Source organism: Podarcis gaigeae, assembly GCF_964106915.1.
Source record: "Podarcis gaigeae genome assembly, chromosome: 2".
NCBI lineage: Eukaryota > Metazoa > Chordata > Lepidosauria > Squamata > Lacertidae > Podarcis > Podarcis gaigeae.
Window position 1 is genome coordinate 30,512,345 of NC_139679.1, and position 22,879 is coordinate 30,535,223.

Below are 22,879 nucleotides of genomic sequence, written 5' to 3' on the forward strand. Positions count from 1 at the left end.
CATTACCTTCAGTAGCTTAGGGCCTCATCAAACCTAAATCCAGCCCTGGGTTACAGTGTAGTATTCTGCACACTCAGCACATGTTTTTTTAAATAAATGCAGCCTCCTAGGTCCACCCAACGTTACCTGAACTCTGGACTCTTATTTTACCAGGCATGGCTAAACCTGCAATTGCAACATGGTTGGTTGCAAATCATCCCCAGAAGGTTAAGTGAGTAGAGTTGCCCCTCAGCTGTATTAATATGTCTAACCTGTCTGCATATTTTTAAATGGTGGTAATAATAATAATAATAATAATAATAATAATAATAATAATAATTTATTTATACCCCACCCATCTGACTGGATTTCCCCAGCCACTTTGGGCGGCTCCCAACAGAATATTAATAATAAGAAAGCAACAACATCAAACATTAAAAACTTCCCTAACCAGGGCTGCCCATATGAATGTTGGTTGCACTTCTTCCTTTTCCTAGTGGCAACTTGATTTAAAGCCCAGCCCCTGACAGCTGCTTAGCCCGAAGAGTTTTGATTATTTATTTCCTGTCTTTGTGCCTTTAAATGAACATGGCGATATGTAGTGCCTGTGCAATATTGGGCAAATATTATCAGGTTCACAATACTCCCATTTAAATATAGACAAATGTTCTCTTCTAGACACTAAGAACTTGAACTTACAAGTGGCCTCTTCATAAATATTAGACGCTTGTGCATTATAATGAAGTATTACATTTAAAAAAAAAAAATGTTTATAATTTGCTCCAGTTCGTGCAGTTATGCAAAGGACATATACCCTTTCTTCCGTTAGGTGGCAGAATGGATCCATCATCATAACCTTTGAAATACCAACTACTGCATCTCAGAAGCTGGAGTTTACTGCAGTGCTATTTGTAGCAAAGAATGGATCTGTGGCTCAGATGGACAAGAAATGGCATATCTGCCAACATAGATACAAAACCAACAAATTGTAAGTTTGCATAAAGGAATACAATGAAGTATATCAATAAGGAAGTCCCAGGATGGTGCATATATCTGTGAATATTTGTTGCATTGGCAGGTGTGAAACAGAAGTTAATTCATATTGATTTAAAGCTTTTTCCACCAGATATCATTAGGTGGTTGAGATAATGATTGAATTCAAGCAGTCAGCATTGGCTCTGAAGCCATTGGAGACTGAACTTATGGGGGGCTGTGCATATCCCAAAATTCTGCATTAGTGCAGGAAAAACAAACCCAAACAAGGATTTTGGTATTGAGTGTGCAGAATTAAACATCCTGGGAATTGCAGTGTTTTTATAACAAGCAAGTTTCTAGTCCTTATTGGGAGTGATGAAAGGATTGTCTGTAAGTGGGCAGGAGCTGCTGAAATCTCCAGGTTAGAGCAGCAGAGCTTCAGTGTCGGGTGCAGTCCTTTTTTTTTTTTCCTCCTTGTGAAGCAAAATAAATAGTGCAAAGCACATCAATATACAGAAATATGCTTAGAATTCAGGATAACATGGTAGATAATTTTGTGTTTTGGAGACAGCACAGCCCTGAAAATGCCTACTTGCCTTCCATGTTACTTTAAGCACAGAGGACCTAGGAAAAAGATCCTTTAAAATTATCAAGGATCCAGACTTCCGGGTTGGCGCCATCGTCGAATGGCGGACTCCCTCCGAGCTCCGGATGGAGCCTGCTCGGCAGGGGCTGGGTTCTACCGCGCCGGCGACGCGGGGACCCTCCAAAACCATGGGCGCTGAAACCCATGGGCATGGTGACTCGGCTGGCACCTTTTGCGCCCCCCGACCTGCGAAGGAGCCTTTTTAAAGGCTGCGGAGCGGGGGACGGGGGGGTGCTTTGAGTCCTCCGCTTCCCCTGCTGAGCGAAGCCGCATGCCATTTGGCGGAGAGCGCTGACTTCTTCCATTGAAAATTCGGAGTTAAAAGAATAACCCGTGAGTAATTGGAACTTCGACTAAAAAGGGGGGAAAATTTTAAGAAAATTCGGAGTGAGTGGGGGAGGTGCAAAAAGGAAGTCAGCCTCCCCCCTGTTGTAGAGGAGTTAAAGCAAAGGATTTGACAACTAAGATCGAGTGCAACCCTATTTTGACAAAGTTATTAATTTCGCGATGGAAAGTTATAAGACTGAGCTGGAGGAGAAAAGTGGAATTGAATTAAAATGCAACACACCCCCCCCCGGAACCCCGGGAGCGATTTGTGAGAGCGCCAGGAGAGGAGAAATAGAGGTTTTGACAGCTGTCAAAGGAGCTGTCAAAGCGGAAGAACAAAAAGAGAACTTTGTTATGAGGACTTTGCCAGTTACATTTGTTACAAATTGGATATAAATTGCTTAAGGAATAACAAGTTACTTTGACTGTTGGGTGTGATCTGGAAGGAAACTAAGTTATTATAATACCCCTAGAGGAGCTGTGGGACACTACAAGTATTGTTGGCATGGAATTTGAATAGGACTTTTTATCTCCTGGGAAACTGCAGAAATGGAACACTATTTTGTCTACAGAGGTCTACACACTAAAGGAAGAATGGAAGGGACTTGACGTAATGTTTTGTTCCTGAATAACAAAGCCTCTGCAGAGGAATTAGAAGCTTTTGGAATTAGAACATTTGTGCAGGAGAGCAGGAAAAAAAAAAGGAGGAGAGAAATCAACAAGAACAACAAGAATTGGACAAAGTTGGAAGTGGGAACATTTGGGACATCCAGATTTGAAAGGTCTAAAGAAATAAAATTGGAGTCTTGACTCTTAAATACAAAGATCTGGATGGAAAAAATGGACCTTTTTGAGACAGGTTCCTTCCAAGATTGGACATTCGAAACTAAAGAGGACCAAAAGACGGCAAAGACTATTAAAAAGACGGCAAAGCGAACTGGTGAAGGACTATGGCCAAGACGTGGGAGCTCCAGGACGACAGCAGACATTGATGGATATTGGGAACGCAACTGGGAAAGGGGGGAGGGAAATTTGGAATCCAAAGGGTGTTAAATTATATTTTACTTTTTTTTATTTTAATCTGTAATGTATATTAAAGGGGGGAACTCGTGGAAGGGAACAGGTCGATTTTAGGGGATGGGAAATTATTTTTAAACCTGGTCAATGATAATAAGTTTAAAATTTGGGGTAAGAATTTGCTGAATTTATTTGCAGGAAGTGGAATACAAGAGGGGGAGGGGAGGGGAAGTCCTGGAAAGATGTTAATGAAAACAAAATTATAAATTTGGATGTTTTTCTTTTTTTTTTTGTTATAATTGGAAATCTTTAATAAATATTATTTTTAAAAAAATTTATCAAGGATCCAATATCCTGCACAAACTCCAACCCATGTGCTTTAGGAAAAGAGGTAGAGGAAATATGTGCCTTCCTGTGGCTAGGTGAACTGAGGCTGCAGCCATATTTGCATTTATATGAAAACTACCAGTCAGCGATGGTGATGCATGAAGATGCTTCCATTGGCAAGTGACCATGAGTGGTTTCTTATACATTTTTATTACGTAGCCCTAATTCTTCTCACTGCTGTAAATCAGTAGTACAGTGGTAGCTTGGGTTACAGACGCTTCAGGTTACGTGTTTTCGGGTTGTGCACTGCGCCGAATCCGAACGGGTTACTTCCGGGTTTCGGTGCTCACACATGCGCAGAAGCGCTATATTGCACTTTGCGCATGCGCAGAAGTGCCGAATCGCAACCCGCCCGTGCACAGACGCAGTGCTGTGGGTTGTGAACTCTGCAGGTTATGAACGTGCCTTCTGCACGGATCACGTTCGCAACCCAAGGTTCAACTGTAATGCATGCAGGTAAAGACCAAAGAACAGCAACTCTTACCTTTCCCCCACCCCATCCCAGTGTCTGCTGTGGCTGCCTTTCTGTGTCGTTAAATAGTGCAAGAAGCAGCTTTGCCATAAAAATGGTGCTCAGAGGATATTATGTACACAGTATATTCTAGCGCAAGCTGAGGTGAAAGATCTCATACATATAAACAACCAATGCGGAGATTTCCAGGCTGCAAGATATGATTGCACAACTGGGAAATTAGCCTGAGATTGCAGCTGACACCGCTGTGCGGTTGTGGCTCAGCAAACCCTTTATTTCTAAAGTCACAGTTCTCTGCTCAGGGCAGGAGCTTTGCTCCAGAGTTACGGACGTGTGACTTCCATGTGCATTCTCAGCACAGTTGTTCCCAGGCTGACAGCCCTGTTCAGTTTCTCTCTTGTCTCCAGCAATAGTGCCACCTAGTGTATCTGACAGGAAACAGTTCAAGGTGTAGGCAAACAAAATTTCAATTTGGTTTTTGGAAATGTAAAGTTTGGAAATAATGCCAGATGCTTTTAATTCATCAAGAGTTCTAACTTTCCGTTATCTGTGTTTGAATGCCAATTTGCTTATTTTATGTACAGTATTGTGCTTGTGGCAGTGAAGCCTTCTGCAATGATTTTCCCCTTGGGGAAAGTTTTCAGAATGCTTGCAGTCCATCTTCCATGAGAGAAGTGAAACTTCGCTGTTTGGCTGGGATTAAGATTTCAAACAGACCTTAGAGACAATTGTAGCTTTCTTGTGGGATAGACTTGAGGACTGGGACAAGATTCTGGGAGATAGGGAGGTTCAGGAACAGGGAAACCAGAGACAAGTTGGGTGGTGCAGTGAAGTTCAGCCTAGGCAACAGTTGAGAAACAGGAATGGTAAGGGAAGACTTCATTGCAGGTTTTGTCCCAAGGGAGAGGCACGTGAAAGTTTTTCTGTCTCTGATATTAAAGAATAATAATTTTTTAAAATTTATATCCCACTCTACCCAGCCAAAGCCGGGCTCAGAACGGCTAGCAACAGTAAAAATAACACAGTTTACATAAAATCATAATCAATCAATTGAAATACATTCTAAAATCAATTCAGAGTCAAATTAATGGCAACCATTGGGCTACAGTTCTATACGGATTACAAAAGGAGGGGGTCAGACTGTGCCTCAGCCAAAGGCCTGGTGGAACAGCTCTGTCTTGCAGGCCCTGCAGAAAGATGTCAAGTCTCGCAGGGCTCTAGTCTCTTGTAACAGAGCGTTTCACCAGATCGGGGCCACAGCTGAAAAAGCCCTGGCTCTGGTTGAGGCCAGCCTAACCTCTCTGTGGCCCAGGATCTCCAAGATGTTTTTATTTGAAGACCGTGGGACATCCCGGGAGAGGTGGTCCTGTAGGTACGAGGGTCCTTGCACCTTGACTGAAGTAGGGGCACTGTTTGCTGCTTAGTCATGGCCAGGAAGATGTATTGAGCTACTGGTGGTGAATATACAGGGTTAAAGGAAGCGGGGGGGGGGGGGCGGGACAAGGAGAAAACAGGAAGAAGCCAAACTTTCACACTGAAGCTGGAAGAGGCTGTGCAGTACTGTCAAAGAAGCACATTGGCCAGGGAGACTTGGCAGGTCAAGGCCTATGCAAACACTTGGTTTTAAGGATTGTATGTCTGATATAGGTTCTTCATAAGGCAATCATTAGGGCTCAGGCATAATTTGATGGAAGCCGGGGACATCACAACTATATTGTTGTTGTTGTTTTTTTGAGACTTGGCATTCTAATCTGAGACTGGGCTTTAGTTTGGTGTTCAAGTGGACTAAAGGCACACAAAAGCTGGAAGGGGAAACAAGCCAGGTTTGGTCTCTAGCTTATACTGAGCTAGAAATGTGACGCTTCACCAGGGCTACCCCACGTGCTATTACCTGGGCTAATGGAAGCTGTCACTTGTTGATTACTGCCTGCCTGCCTGCCAAAATGTGTATCACACGCTAAGGGGACAATTGATTCTTCAGATCATATGAAATGCCTGAGCAAATAAAAATTGAACAAACAGTCTATCACTGTCTGTAAGTTAGGATGATAAGCCTCAGAAACTCATACGTGCGCATATGCTAGCTATCAGGTAGAGGTGTGAGAGAGTGTGTGTGTCTGTTTAGGAGAAGCAGAGAAAGTTAAGCGTCACCTGATTTTTGCTACCAACAGAACTCTCTGCTGCCTCTGCTCCTCATCTGCAAAATGCTTTCCAAAGCAAAATGCAGTTTGAATTATATCAAAGTGTTGCATCAGCACAGTGCTTGGGGGTATCCCGGAGTTTCTCTCTGATTTTCGGATATCAGAATCGACCGTAGTATGGAATCAAGATTAACAAATCTGGTATAGCAAATGTCAGTTTTGCTTAACATTCAGTGTGAATGTGGAAGTGAGTCGCGTTAAAATATTCATTTTGTCAGCATGTGTTTGTGCTGCTGCCACCTGTATCCACATACTGGTTCCAGTCTTCATTTCCCACTTTTATTCAGACTTCCATCCTGCATCTCTTTCCACATCTTCTATTTATTGCTCTGAACCACTTCCCTCTGCCTCTTCAATTTCTACTCTCAGTCACCTTGACCTCTTCTGCCTCTCTTCCTTTCAGTGTGAACTTGCTGACTCTCCTACCAGTGACCACTTTCCTCAATCCTCTGCCCTCTATTCATGCTTTTTAAGGCTCCTATTTCTTTTATTGCATTGTCCTGCTTCCTTCTCCAACTCTTAAGAGACACTGCATTGCTAGAAATGCCTGATATTAATTGAATTATTGTGCTCCTGGGAAGGTTTCAATCAAAAGCTATTCTGCAGTTCACTCTTTTAATAACATTTTGTGCATATTTTCTTTGCTTTTCTTCTCGCTCGCTCTGGTGCTGCCTGCTGTTTTGCTTTTTCCCCTTCTCTTCCTTGTGCTCAAGAACTCTGCATAACCAGTGACAAAAGACTGCAATTTCAGCCCAAGGCTGTATAGATAGCAGCAAACTAAACTATGGATTATGCCTTACTTGAAACTCATGCTGAAGGCGATTGCTACTAGCAGGAAATTATTAGTGCCAAAGGGGAGAAGCAATGTATATTCTTGCCCATTAGCAGGTTCAAGCAAAGTGATTGGTGAAGTTAATAAGAAGAGAAAGCACCAAACTTATTAGATTGCAGCCTCTTAAAGAAAGCATATAATTGGCCATTCCTTCAGATCTTGCCTGAAAGCCAAGAATGAATGTGAAGTGCTAACACACCTTGATTTCCCATTAAGAGAGGCATAAATGGAGCCAGAATCAAATTTGGGCAAGGACAATATCCCTTAATTTGATTTGTCCTTTTACCTTGAGAGAGGCATCCAAGAAGAGTTGACACATGAGAGCCAGAATTCAGGTCAATAAGATACTCTTTTCAGATCAGCATCAAGTCAAACACACCTTGCAGACTGCTTGCATTACAATGGCACCTGGGACACAAGGATAGCTGCTCAGAGTCATTCTGTCAGGCTCCGAAGAGTTGGATGAGCAAAGCATATGTTTGGAACTTGAAGGACATTACTGTAATGTGGTCAGATAGGATGGTGTTGAAGAGAACACAAGAATGGTGTTGCATGGACTGAAGCAAAGGACAGATAACCCAAAACTAAGCATTGACTAACAGTTCATTGGCATGACGTTTGAGGGTTTGGTAATATAGTGTAAATGACTGACAAAGGATAGCTGCATGCTTCCCAGCCAGATATAATTACAGATTTGTTCTGCCTGACTAACACCACTGTATTGGCCTTTGTTTGATATAGGCCACTCAAACTGCTATGTCTTTGGGTGTGGCCCCCCCAAACTGGTGAAACGGTTAGAATGGCTTTGACCGCTTATGTAAAATACAACTCTTGTCCAGAAGAATTTGCAATTTCTGTGCAGTATGGAAACTGGCTGGAGCAGAGGCGCTGAGTTGCACCCAACATTTTTTTTGGGGTGGGGGTGGGCTGTTACGTATTTGTGACATCACACATATGCCACTGCTGCCCTTCAACCTAGACAGGCTGACTCAACTGTTACTCAGAAGTGAGTCCTTCTGACTTCAATGGGAAATACACCCAGGTAAATGTAATTATAGCCTACTGGGATGCAGGTGGTGCTGTGATCTAAACCACTGAGCTTCTTGGGCTTGCCGATTGGAGGGTCGACAGTTCGAATCCACATGATGGGGTGAGCTCCTGTTGCTGTCCCCCGGCTTCTGCCAACATAGCAGTTCGAAAGCATACCAGTGCAAGTAGATAAATAGGTGGCAGGAAGATAAACAGTGTTTCCATGTGCTCTGGCACTTGTCACAGTCCTCCATGCACTAGTAGCGGTTTAGTCATGCTAGCCACATGACCCAGCTGTCTGTGAACAAACACTGGTCCCCTTGGCCTGAAAAGCGAGATGAGCGTAGCACCCCTTAGTTACCTTCAACTGGACTAACCATCCTTTACTGTACTTTTACCTTTTAATTATAGCCTCAATTTTGCTTTAACTCAGAAAGATGGTGGCAACCAACTTAGCTAACACATGTAAGAGAAGTAGCTGCAATATTTTATTCTGTAAATTTTATAAGTAATGCAAAGAGGAGCAGGCAGCAAAGGAAATTGACCTTCCAGCTCTTAACAATGATAATATACCTGTCATAGAATTCTAGCCCATGCTGAACTGTTTTTCTAACTGAAGCCACTTTGGAGCCTACTGTAATTACAGCAGTGGGCATGTTCTTGGTTGGGCAAACCAGGAACACATAAACCCTGCTACAAATGAGAAACAAAATTATTCCGAAATATATCCACCTTTGTGCATAGTAACAGAGGAGAAGGAGTATCTTATGGGTGCAGAGTTTGTAAAATATGGTTCAACACAGGGAGTCTAAATCCTATTATTCATATTAGCCAAGGAGCAATCTTGTTTCTACTTTTCATTTACTTTTCCTATTAAGGCAAGGGTTGTCAGACTTGGACATCTCTCACAGCACTTTCTTACGGCTATAACTTGTTTCTTTCACAGTACTTACAAGGCTGTCATGGTTGAAAGTATGTGCTTTAATTTCTTCCAGTATTGATTCATTCTATGAGCAGAGTAAGGGATTTTCAGTAAATTGCTTAATAACAATGAAGTGCAAAATGCTGAACTCTTTCTTCCATGTCTGTTTTTCATAGCCCCTGTTTCATTGCAGAAAACATTCATGCCCCAGGAAATTTAAGAAAAATTGTGTTCCTTTAAAAACACCACCACAAAAACTGCTTTGTTTTAAAAATGCAGCATAACTGATTGAAACCAAATAGTGTGTTGTTTCTATCTAGAGTTATTATGGATTCTGGCACATTATAAGAATGTGTCATTCATCTTCAAGAGCAGTGCTCAACAATACCCAATCTCAGGTACTCACTTGGTAGAAAATATAGGAAGGGTGTTGAATTATTCTTCCCGGAGAAAACAGTTCATAATAATTGCATTCTGGGTTCCTCCTGACTTTGAATGCTACCTAATTGAGAAAATGAAGTGAATTAATTAATACATGCAGGGACCCAGATGAGCTCCTTAGTCAGAGAAATTGACTGAGGAAATTTTAATCAATTTTTGACTGTCTGTGAAAAATACAAATTAAAAGAATGCCAAGGTGATTTCACTGGGACAGCTGCTAATCTGAGCAAAAGATTTGTACAAACTGGTAATCTGGGAGTTTTATGCAGCTAGCTTCCTCAACACTCCTGACCCCTAAGTACTTGGTTGGCACTATCAGTTGGGCCCGAAGACCATAAGCAAGACAGGGGAAGGGACCTAATAATTAGCAAAGGACCCACCCCCTCAGCCCTCTGTTTCGTTCCTTAATCACTGCGTGCAGTGGCTGATAACACACCACGCCAAAGGTGGAAATTCCTTCAGCATGCAAATCTGTTCTTTTGGCTCCCAAGACTCTTACAGATCTTGCAGAATGTTAAACTATCGCAATTAATATGGAGAGAGGCAACTAATGCTGATTCTACTCAGCCCTGATCCTCATAGTTTAAGAAGAAGAAGAGGAGGAGGAGTTTGGATTTGATATCCCGCCTTTCACTCCCTTTAAGGAGTCTCAAAGCGGCTAACATTCTCCTTTCCCTTCCTCCCCCACAACAAACACTCTGTGGGGTGAGTGGGGCTGAGAGACTTCAAAGAAGTGTGACTGGCCCAAGGTCACCCAGCAGCTGCATGTGGAGGAGCGGAGACACGAACCCGGTTCCCCAGATTACGAGACTACCGCTCTTAACCACTACACCATACTGGTTCAATCATCCGGTTCCATGGGAGCTTGAGGCTCACAGGGGAAGCAGGTGATGTCCTGAGAAGGTCAGTTCAAAGTACAGGGCAGAACCTAGGACTGGGTCTTACTGGCTAGAGCATTCTCCTTCTGGACAATGGCGATGTTCTGAAATCCCCATGTCCCCATCAGATCTACTGCATGTTGTGCCAGGAAATTCTAATGTATCATTATGTCCTCCCTCAAGGTGATAGGCTATTGGCAGAAGGGATGTGAAACCACCACTGCAGTATGGGAGCTTTGCTGCCTTAAGAGTCCCAAAGTGCTTTATGCTTACTGTTTCCAAGGTAGACTTCAGACTCTCCTATAGCACACCAGTTTGTGCCACTGCACAGTTTGGGGACTTATTGTTCCCATTTGCTCTCCTTTCTGTCATAGGCTTCCCACGTTAAGATTTGGTGAGTTACTCAAATATGCCTTTTAGTAAAGACCCAAGATGACAGTTGTTTGGAAGAGCAGACGTGTTCTCTTCCTCACCTTAGGAACAAAACCTTTAGGAAGAATTCCTTAGATGGGAAATTATGCTTCTGTGATCTCTCGGTATCAAATGAACCAAGGATCCCTGGTGCTCTCTATGTGCACCTCATTCGTAAGCATATAACATATATAGTTGTAATTACAGCAGCATAGTTGCTGTTTGATCAGACATCTTAAAGAATGAATTTGTAGCTGATTGTCTGCAACTTTGGTCACATGTCACTGTTTAATATTAGAGAGTGAGAGTGTGGTTTTCCTTTCCACGCAAATGGGGGAAAAGTTCAGTGGATGTGGTCACAGTCCTTATGTGCCCTCATGTTCCTTCAGCCAGTAAATGTCAGTTTAAAGGTTTTAATGCCTAGTGTTGCAGAATTGTCTTTTTTTTTTATAGGGGGGTATAGTAGATTAGAAGGGGACGCGGGTGGCGCTGTGGGTTAAACCACAGAGCCTAGGGCTTGCCGATCAGAAGGTCGTCGGTTCAAATCCCCGCAATGGGGTGAGCTCCCGTTGCTCTGTCCCAGCTCCTGCCAACCTAGCAGTTCAAAAGCACGCCAGAGTGCAAATAGATAAATAGGTACCGCTGCGGCGGGAAGGTAAACGGCGTTTCCATGCGCTGCTCTGGTTTGCCAGAAGTGGCTTAGTCATGCTAAGGAAGTCATGACCCAGAAGCTGTACGCTGGCTCCCTCGGCCAATAAAGCGAGATGAGCGCCGCAACCCCAGAGTTGGCCACGACTAGACCTAATGGTCAGGGATCCCTTTACCTTTACCTTAGCAGATTAGAAGAGGAACCACGTGGTTGCCTCAGCAATGGTGAACATGCTTATTGTGATGGAGTTTTGTTTAACTGCTGTCAGGAACAGTACAGTACTTATAGTTGGGCACCATTGTCTCAATCTGCCCTCTCTCTCTTTTAAACGGAGTTCCCAAACTGACAGTTTGTACTGGACAAAGGGAAGTGGCATGAAACATGACCGCCTCCCCCCAAAAAACTTGCACGACCACCACAACCTGTCCACACAGAATCTGGGTGGCCAATGCTTATATATACACATGCCACACAAACATGGAAGGTCCAGCCCATCTTGAACTTTCTCAGTTTTTTGTTGTTTTTTGCAGTAGACAAAAAAGTGTTGGTTTTTTTAAAAAAACACCATTATTCCAAAATATTAGCTGAATAAAGACAATGTTGGGTGTCAGCATACAATTATAGCACTATAAATTGTAAGTGCAGAAATGCCCTTCATTTGCCAGCTTCACACACACACACACACACACACACACACACACACAGATGGACTTCCACCCACATTGCCTAGCTCATCATTGCAGCGCTGCCACCCACTTCTTTTATATCTGGTATAGAAAGGGAGATGAAAGCCATTCACTTTGAATGCCTTGGCCTGAATAGGATTCACGATAGCAGTTGCCTTTCAGACTGGGTAAACAAGCAAGGCTTTTTATAGCAATTAGGCCAAGGTAGGGGGGGAAAACATATCAGCATACCCATACACCAAAAGCCTGATTTTTATTATTAACACAATATATCCTGGGGATAACTTAAAACACACAGGGTGCCATTTAAGGCCTTCATTCAGGATGCTGGTTAGCCATGTATATATCTTATTGCAGGGTTAAATATTTGGGTTTGGAATCAGGGCAGCGCCATCAATTTGCAGATGGCGACACTCAAATGCCTGCAAACAATCGATAAGGGAAGGAGAATTTCATTTGGTGTACATTTTTAGTTCTTCTTTTATTATTCGCATGATATATACAGACAATGAACAATTTATATAAGGTATATATTACAATATATTAAAGAGAGAGAGAGATAATAACAGTACAATAATTAAATAGCATAGAAATGTATGTCTAAAATTAATACTCAAGACATACATGTAGTTATAGTTTGAAATATTCTTACAATAAACAGTTAAAAGTTTGTTTTCACCTTTTTTGTAAGATATGTATCTTTTCTTTTTAAAATACTCCTATAATCTCAATCTATCTCTCTCTCTCTCCGTGTGTGTGTATGTGTCTACCCTCCCTAATTATAAGAGTGCTGCTTGCTTATTAATTAAAGATTAACCACTTAGCCAGCTGATTTGGTCTGCAGTTTAAAGCAAACTGACCTCAGACACATCTTTTGGACTGATACGTGGATCAGAATGTAATTATCCTTCACACTTCAGATTTTGTAATACGGTTCTTGGTTCAAAGAATGCACTAAACTGCATAGTAGGAATATATTTTTTTTTAGGATAAGGTAATGTTTAGAAAATTATCCATTGAAATAAAATACTTAAAATTCACGTACAGAGATAAAATATGCATGCATATATAAATATAGATTTGCACACAAACTTATTTTAAAATGTCCATCCCTACAACCAGTCAAGAAGTAGTAATCACAGCATCTATTTAGTGCTTTGGAGCTGTGGTCAGTTGGATGAAGGTGAACAAGTTGCAACTGAATCCAGAGAAGACAGATGTAATAGCACCTTCACTTGGCTGGGGATCCACGTGCTCTAAGGAGGGCTGAGGTTGCCACAGATTAGTAGTATCTCCCCTTCCCTAATGAGATCAGGTTTGCAGTCTAAGAGAGCTACTGGACTCTGCATTGTGTGTGAAAATCCCTCAAGGCAGGGACACCAGCAGTGCATTATTACCAGTGGCGTTCTCATCCCTTCCTAGAGCAAAGGGACCTAACAATCTTTATTATCCATGTAACCTAAGCTAAAGTATTGACAGGACAGGACAAAAGTGACCTGTGGTTAGGGAGTAGAAACAACAACTTGTCTTGCACTACCCGACAGGGTTTAGAGATCTTGGGCTCCTGACCTCTGCAGAGGCTGGGGACCTGTTATAAGGAGATTTCAACTGGTGGAGCTCAGTGTGACACAATGGTTGGCTAGGCTGCTAGAGTGTCCGTGGAGAAAGACTAGGAATGAATTCTGCTGGACATTGGTTGGAGCTCATTTTAGACCTGTTTTTGCAACAGCGAAGAAATCACACTTCGCCATCACCATTGTGCTGCTGCGTTGGCTTGGCCAGAGGAGTTATTCCAAGTAGTGAAGGAATTCCCCCCCCAAAGTAGTGAGGAGGAACCTTTGGCAGCTTACTGGAACTAGTATGCACAGCACATTGCAAGTACACACTAGCTCGGTCTTGCTCCAAATTGAGAACAGGATCTATGATGGTGAGAGGCGGCTGTTTTTCTGTTTTGTTGGATAGCTTTCAGCATGCACAGCCTCAGAATGTGGGCAGCTTGCTCAAAGGACTGAGGCCAACCACTTTCTCATTTGATCCATGTCCATATTGCCCGATTAAGCTGCCAGAGGAAGACAAGCCAGATGGGTGGTTGAGGTTGTAAATATATCTCCAGAGGAGAACAGTAATCCTGTGGCAATAAAGGAAGCAGTTGTGCTGAATTTATATTAAATGCCCTCATTTGATTCTACCATGCAGGGTAATTCCTGGCTACTCTCCAATTTGTTTAGTTTGAGGAAGGCGGTAGAGTGGTAACTACTCAACTCCCAAGCTTTGCTGAAGAAAAGTGATTGTTTAGATTCTTTCCCATCTGGATTCCAACCTAGTTTTGGACTGAAATAACTTTGGTTGCCCTTTGAAGATGACCTTCACCAGGAGCTAGCCAGGGGAGTGTAACATTTTGGTGCTGGTGAACCTTTTAGCAGCTTTCAATACCATTAACTCTGATATCCTTCTGAGACTTCTGGCTGATATGGGACTGCGAGGAACTATGTTGCAATGACTCTAGTCCTATATGGCTGGACATATCAAGAACAGTGGTGCTTGGCTCCATGACTATGGGGTTCCTCAAGGCCCCATCCTTTTCCCCATGCTATTTAACATCCATGTGAATCTTTCATCTGTGCCTATTTGAAAACAAAAATATATTGCAGCTATGAATACTAGGCATATGTTCATGGAGAGGAATGTAACTCTTCTGAAAGGATATCTACACACATATCAAGATATCAAGAATTACAACTTTGGTAGTATGGGCCATTTCTTTAGCCAGGGGAGGGGGAACCTATGGCCCTCTCAGATGTTGTTGAAACTACAAACTCCCATTAGTACCAGATAGCAGGGCTCATGGTCAGCATCCATCAACATTTGCAGGGCCAAATGTTTCCCCTACCCTGCTCTAGGCCAATGCATATAGATACCAAGGGCTGCTGCAACAGCCAACAAAATAATTTTAATAGGCTGGAAATTAACTCTATTCCCTTGATTTACTCATAGCTGAACCAGATGGCAGCCTTAACCACGAGAGAGAGAGAGAGAGAGAGAGAGAGAGAGAGAGAGAGAATTGTTTATTGGAAGCATAATAAAGAAAGTACTTAAACTGAAATATAGACTTAGTTCTTAGAGTGCTTTGGAGAAGAATTGGAAGTAGAATGAAGTATGTGACCTTTAAAAAAGGGTACATCCTAGTCTTGGTCTAGCATACCTGAAAAGATGAGCCTATGCATCCTTTGATATGGGGTGGACTACTCCAAATTCTCTTATGCAAAGGTAGTGAAGTAAGCCTTACTTTTCAGAGCGCACTATCTGTAGGGATCTGTCCTTCCCTTTAGAATGAATTGCAAAGCTTTTCTGCTTTTAAAAGTGCTCAGAGACTGATTATCTTATAGCAAGCCTCACGCCTCCCCTCTCATTGACACTCACACAGATACCCACTCCCCACCCTCCATAGCAGTTACTTCATTTTTAATGGTCATTTGCCATCAAGAAAATCCTTGGTCTACTTGAATAGGTGAACAGATGTTCCATGTAGATGCCAGAGAACCAAGAAGCATCACTGTTGCCACCTTCCCAAAGATATGTGAAGTGCCAGAATTTAAATTTCTGAAAGCTATCCAAAGGAAAAGTTTTCAACACTTCCTCCCGCTCCTGAGATACTTTGCAACTTTGCAATTTAGTTTTGAATGTAAACAGGTGATTCAATTTCACAGTTCCTGACAGAATGTTTGTTTTCAACAAAACTTACTTTCTGGGCCAGCAAGAATTTGGAATGGTCCCAGTGGCTTGCATTTACCTCTCCTAGAAATACACATTTTCTCCTCTGAAATGCAAATTTTCTCACTTTAAAAGAACACTTCTGCCTCCTACATTCTATGTTAAAAATAAATAAAGATAGGAAAAAGTCTTGTATCCAGAGAAATAAACACGAACAGAATTATTAATCACCTCCTCTTAGGGGCTCTTCATTTCTTGTCAGAAGTAAACATACAATTGTCCTATTGCAAAGAGTCCCCCTCCCCCAGGACAGATCAGTCTATTAAGTTTCGCCAAAGAACATGATTATATTATTTCTATAACTTAAAAAACGAACGACTAGTAGTAAATATACCACACTAACCACTGGGGAAGTGTGACTAGTTTCACACCAAAATTCCCACTGGAGCTGCTAGATTTCAAGTCAGGTTATATTTAGCAACATACCATTGTTATGTGACATTCTGTCAAGTGATCAAAGCTCTGTCAAACAATTACTGTGCAGAAGATAAAAGATGCTGGAGAAAATGTTATTTTTGTGATAGCATTTTGCCCGCAGTCTTGCTTCAATTTAAGCACCTCTGCTCTTCAAACTACGGGCACAAAGAGGTAGCCAGTTCCACCAATTAAAGGCAAAAACTCATTCCACACAAGCCAACCCTGGCAGCATGCACTGTGCCAGTTGTGTTAAAAAAGACACTGAGTAGACATACATGTTAAAACATTTTAGTCTGCTTTTCCACCAAAGGCTTTCAAGTCAACATAAAAGACAAAAGTAATTTTTAAAAAAATGCAACAATATTGATCAATATACACAAAAAGAACTTAAGATAAATCTGCAGCAACATAGCCCCAGAATAGCAAACTAAAGAGAAAATAAAAACGACTCCAATCCAAAGGACTGATTAAACAAAGCAGATTTAACTGAATATCTGAACACCTGTAAAGTGGGGGACCCTGGGACAGCTAGGCACCACTACCAAAAAGATCCTGCCCCACTACATCGACAAGTGGAGGTGGGACACAGAGCTGGACCTTTGCTGAAGATCTCAACTGATGGGCAGGTTCATGTGGCAGAAGCCTGACATTTAAATATCCCGATCCCAAACTATTCAGAGCTTTGAAGATAATGATCAGCCTTTTGCAGGGCTCCTGGTTCATTTCCTAACACAATTCAAATTAATGGAGTTGATTGAACCATTGAACCATGCCATGAACTTCTGAGAGCAATCTGGTTGCAGGGTTATTTATATACCAGCTACATTTTCTAGACACTTTGAGAAGACCACATTACAAGAAATAAGCAAACCTGGTTCTTTGGAAAGTATGAGAGTTGTAACTCAGTAGGGACTCGGGATCCATAACAGCACCTCTTCTAACTACGATTTGCATCACCCCCCCCCCCCGGGTATTGTGCTGTTGGAGGATGCGACATCAAGTGAATAGAAGGCAGGGTATAAATGATAAATAAATAAAGAGCCAGTGTAGTGTAACGGTTAGAGTATTGGACTGTGACCAGGGAAAGCAGGGTTCAAATCCCTTATGCTAGGTAGGACAACCAAACCCCCCTGTCCAGTACAGCCCCCCCATGCCCCCCTCCGATACTCCTTAGTATGGAAGGGGGAGACGTTCAATTCAGTTCAACTCGGTTCACATTTAAAAGTGAACTTCCCTGATTTGCAGTTTCCAAAATGATATGCAAACCAAAACACAGTCTTCCTTTGGAAATCTCACTTTTCTTAATGTTGAAGTACAGTTCTCCAGTCCAGTATTCCGTACAAAAAGTGCATCTTCTAGTGTAAAGTGTGCATGTTAATGCATATAACAGTAAAAAATAACATACAAAAATGCAGTCTGTTGAGGGAAATCGCCTTGCAATGGCAACACGGCATATAAGAATGTGTATATTAATAAAAATTTGAACTAAAATACTGTGCTGATGAATTTTTCATGAGGACTTAAAAACACACACCAAACAAACTGGTGTAGGAGTGCAGAGAACGGAACTGAATAGTGGAATAAATAAGAAAGGGAAAGAAGCTGAAATTGGCATATTCACCCATCACTGCTCCTGAGAGATGGTAACCATATGGAACAGTATATGATATGGTGCTGAGAGCTGCAGTAGATGGGGGCAGGGAGAAAACAGCAAAAAGCTGAAGCCCGTTCCTTACATAAGTTGAAGTGCTTTCTGCTAACACAAAGCTACCATTGGCTACAATTCTATATATTTCCTCATAAAATTCAGGTTTGTACACTGAGATTGCAAAACAATACTTGGACATTTGTCACATATCACGTAACTTGTTGGAGATGATTGTGTGGAAAGTGGCTTTGATAGAGGCACAGCAAGGAAGGGGGAAATGCAGGAGGAGAAGCAAAACAACATTTTGGAAGCAGTAAGAGATATGAGCTATAAGAAAAGCACTAATAACCAAAGGGGAAAATAGTAAAGGGCACTATGCAATGCAGAACACATTGGTTTTGATTTATTGTAATATTGCATTTTTAGATAATTGCAGCCACCCTACGGGCAAGTAATAAATCTAAATAGCAGTAGTAGTGGCAATTGGTAATGACAGGGCAACCCTTCATTTCAGCACCAATCTTGCAAGGTAGGCTAACAGCCCTGAGGAACCCAGCCTAGTCCTTCCTCTCTGCTGCTGCCAACCACTCACGTGTCCCTAGGGCAAGGGGATGGGCAAGATTCCTACCTCACTATGGTGGTTTTCTTGAGAGTAGGGGAGCAGCCAGCTGAATTCCATCTTCACCTTGTCTGTAGTACCACATATTTTAACAATCTGTGCACTGGAGAGCCAGTATGGTGTAGTGGTTAAGAGCGGTAGACTCGTAATCTGGTGAACTGGGTTCGATTCCCCGCTCCTTCACATGCAGCTGCTGTGTGACCTTGGGCTAGTCACACTTCTCTGAAGTCTCTCAGCCTCATTCACCTCACAGAGTGTTTGTTGTGGGGGAGGAAGGGAAAGGAGAATGTTAGCCGCTTTGAGACTCCTTCGGGTAGTGATAAAGCGGGATATCAAATCCAAACTCTTCTTCTAAAAAACCCCCACAACCCCCCCCAAAAAAAACCAATCTGTGCACTGCTCTGGTTTCGCCAGAAGCGATTTAGTCATGCTGGCCACATGACCCTGAAAAACTGTCTGTGGACAAACTGGCTCCCTTGGCCAGTAAAGCGAGATCAGTGCCGCAACCCTAGAGTCGTTTGCGACTGGACCTAACTGTCAGGGGTCCTTTACTTTTACTTTTTAGTATAACAGCCCAAGCAGCCTAAACACGTGGGAGTTTAATTGGTGTGTGCAGAAACCAATACAGCCTAGAAATCCAATTAAACAGTTCATTCCAAAAGGAGTCAATACAAAAAACAAAAAAAAAAGGAAGGAGGAGAAATAGCAAGCATGCAGGTCAAAATGGAAATAAAACACTGTAATCAGGATATTGGTCTAACTAATCCTACACTTAATTCAGACTAACACAGAATAATTTACACTTATTGGTCAAGCTTCAGGCATCAGTTGAATGTTGCGAGATTCAAGAGGAAGAATTCAGCACTATGGTGGGAAACCTTTGGCCCCGTTTTCTACATCTTCCAATAATTTTAAACATTGATTTTATTGTGGACTTTCTGTGTTTTATAATAACTATTGTTGCAAACTGCTTTGAGAGTTCCTTGGGGCTACATAAACTGGGATGTAAATTTTAATTAAATTAGACATTCAGTGTATATCTTAACACCACAGACTTAAACTGCTTTCAAAGCCATTTCCTCTCATCAGGGAATCCTGGCATATGTATTTGCTGTGACAGGAGTTCGGGATCTCTGACAGGATTTTCAACACCCCTTTTCGAACCAAAATTTTGAGGAAGCCATTGCAGGATTAAAATGGATTTTAAAAATTATAGTGCAGTTAGGCTCTCAGGATGACCGTAAGGCTATTCTTAACCTTTAATTTAATTTAATTTAATTTGTGAATACAAATAAATAACAATGTGATTAGAGGGGGGAATATAGTAAGGAAATGATACGGAGAAGAGCATCTGTTTAATCAATCATAAGTAATTTATTCAAAGTGTATGTTTATAAGGACAAGGCTAAATATCTGTATCATATCCTAGGCACACTCAGTTGAAGATAATCTCCATTGAACTCAATGGGATGTGTTGCTGAGCAGATGTGAATAGGATCATGCAGTTAGATATTCATGTAGGGTAATCTGGTGCATCTCTCAGTTCAAGCGTTATGCTGAAAACAATTCTCTAAATAATATATCTGCTTTGTTGGCACCTAATGCTTAACCTTACCGAGAATGCACAAGTGTGCAGGTATCCAGAAGGAAAATTGCAGACTCTTTGCTTCTCCTTCAGTTCTGCTGCCACTGTGCTACCTTGGAGCTAAACTATGGTTTGACTGAGCATTACAGATGAACCTCGGCTCATGGTTTGTTCCTCCCCAAACTATGAGCAGTAACTTGCTCCCAGACTAAGGATGTGACTTTGAGTTTAGCTTGGCAATTATATTTGTTTAGTTTCTACTTTGTACCCAAATTGCAATAGCCTGAGGATAGGTAAGCTGGATACAGTGTGGTGCCAATAACACCAAGGTTGCAGGTTTGATCCCCATATGGGACAGCTGCCTATTCCTGCATTGCAGGGGATTGGGCCAGATGATTCTCAGGGTCCTTTCCAACTCTATAATTCTATGACTGAGCTAATGACGGCTGCAAATATCTATCTTGCCTGTTCTCTCTAAGCAGTAGTTCAACTTAGTGTTAAAGTATGCCAAGGTCTATTTAAAGGTAAAGGTAAAGGGACCCCTGACCATTAGGTCCAGTCGTGGACTCTGGAGTTGTGGCACTCATCTCGCTTTATTGGCCGAGGGAGCCGGCGTACAGCTTCCGGGTCATGTGGCCAGCATGACGAAGCCGCTTCTGGCAAACCAGAGCAGTGCACGGAAACGCCCTTTACCTTCCCGTCGGAGCAGTACCTATTTATCTACTTGCACTTTGATGTGCTTTCAAACTGCGAGGCTGGCAGGAGCAGGGACCGAGTAACGGGAGCTCACCCCGTCGCAGGGATTCAAACCGCCAACCTTCTGATCGGCAAGCCCTAGGCTCAGTGGTTTAACCCACAGTGCCGCCCGCTTCCCCTTAAGGTCTATTTAGGTCTTGTTTAAATATGCTAAATGTATCAATCAAGCATCTTAACAGATTTGTCAGATAAAATACTGATCATAGGTGCCCAACTCTCTTTATCTGTGCACAGGCCTACATAATACCAAACAAAATGTCCCTGCTTTATCATGAAACTGGCATAAATTCAGAAAGATTATTGCACTTCTCTATGTTTGTGCACAAATAAGTAGTTGTCTGGTATTCAGTTAGTTCCACCTAGCTCAGTGTTGCCTGACTGACAGCAGACCTTCAGGGTTTCAGGTAGAGTTCCCTCCAAGCCCTACCTGGAGATGGGAGGGCTTGATTCTGGGACCATCTTCATTCAAAGCAGGCACTCCACCACTGAGCTATGGCTCTTTCAATGATCATGCCATTTAAGATGCTCAGGAGAGTGATAAGCTATGCAGAGCAGCTTGTGCACGTAGAATATATTATACGGAAGTGGCCAGATTTTCCTCTTGCACAAGCTGTTTATACAGTGAAAATAGCTGCCATGCCTGTGGAGCCAGCTTCTCTTGATCATATACTTCTTGGTTCCCTATGGTTCAGTAGTATGCTACAACTTCAGGTGACGCGTCCTAGTGGGACTGTATTAAATTTAGTGGCAACTTCCTCCGAGTGCAATAATGTCACAGCTGCTAACGCTCTCATTCTTTGGAATCCTTTCAAACATTACCGCAAACTTATTTTACATAAGGGTACCTTTCCAGCAGGAAAATCAAACAAACTAACTGGAACTAGGGAAGTGCATGTTTACATTTCTACACAGCCGTTGTGCTGTTTGTGTTAGGGTAGGCATGCCATTGTCAGGAAAGGGCTGCCCAGGGACCTTAGGACCTGGAGTTTGTGAATCCATTTTCATATGAGGAGTTTAAAGAAGAGAATAGGAACACAGGGAAGAAAATAAGGACAGCTTTGTTTGTGCCTATAAACAGAGGGGCTAAATCAGTGTTTCTCATTTGCAGAGAAGGAAAAATAAATGATTGGGGGCTATGGAATTTATAAAATTGTGCATTGTGCGAAAAAGTGGATACAGGTATTTCTTTCTCCTGAATTCATAAAACCAGAAGATAGGATGACAAATAGCTACTGGCCATCACCGGCAGGGGACAAGTGCAACAAAATGTTGCAGTGTATCCTCATCCTGTTGCTGGCATGTTTTGAATCTTGAAGCAATGTTTGGTGTGTGGTCTCAAGATGGGAGGCGGAAAAGTGGCCTGTTTTACATCCTTTCAAAGGCTTTTCTCATTGGGCCAAAGCGGGGGGGGGGGGGGAGCGATGACAATGAAACTCTCACTTCAGTGGCTATATGCCTCAAATTTAATAATTACTGGGGGAAAGGCAAGAGGAGTGAAGGCTTGATGTGTTACCATTCTTCCTCTAGGATTTGTTGAAGCATCTGACTTGCAACTATGGGAAAGAGTGCTGGGCTAGTTGGACCTTTGGTCTCATACAACAGCACTCTTCTTTTTGAGCATATTTCATTCATGTGGGACATGGTGTGCCAAAGATAATCTGAAAAGCAGTCTGTTGGCAGACTGTTATCCAGCTGTCATTGTATGCTTGTAACTTTTGACTAAAACCCGCTGGAAACACAGAACCAGCCTCTGCTGCTCATTAGCCCTACTAATGCAAGCCAGATGGACATGAATCTAGCTGCATTACCAAAACACTTGAAAACATTAAGAGGCTTTCTGAAAATAAATGACAGAAGTATTATTCCCCATTTTATAACTGGAAACAGAGACAAGAGTGACTTGACTGAGGACCACCGTTGCCCAACTTGTACAATAAACCATGGCCCACCACATGCTATGTGTAGTTGACTTTAGCAGCTACTAATCTATTGACAAATGAATCCATGCTAACATTAAAAAGCAGCAATGTGGGTCTTGCCCATTATAAGCATGTATGTTGATCTGATAGATGGCAGAACCCTGAAGTAAATTTCCAGGATGCAGAGTTGCTGTGGGTTACTTCAGGACCCTGGATAGCTCCTAGCCAACAGACAACAACAGAAAGTTCATCCAAGGTGTGAGATGCTACCTGCAAATGAGTTAATTATTAAAAGATCTTTTCTCAAAGGAT

The 22,879-nt window shown here is 42.3% G+C and overlaps 1 long non-coding RNA gene across 1 annotated transcript; it reads right to left on the reverse strand.

Moving 5' to 3' along the window:
* Positions 1-6,095: 6,095 nt before the first annotated feature.
* On the reverse strand, positions 6,096-14,814 carry LOC310839349. The gene is made up of 3 exons (XR_014561462.1): positions 14,375-14,814; positions 9,194-9,285; positions 6,096-7,244 (listed from the first exon to the last, which is right to left on the reverse strand). It is a non-coding gene; the product is annotated as an uncharacterized lncRNA (long non-coding RNA).
* Between the last annotated feature and the right edge of the window lie 8,065 nt (positions 14,815-22,879).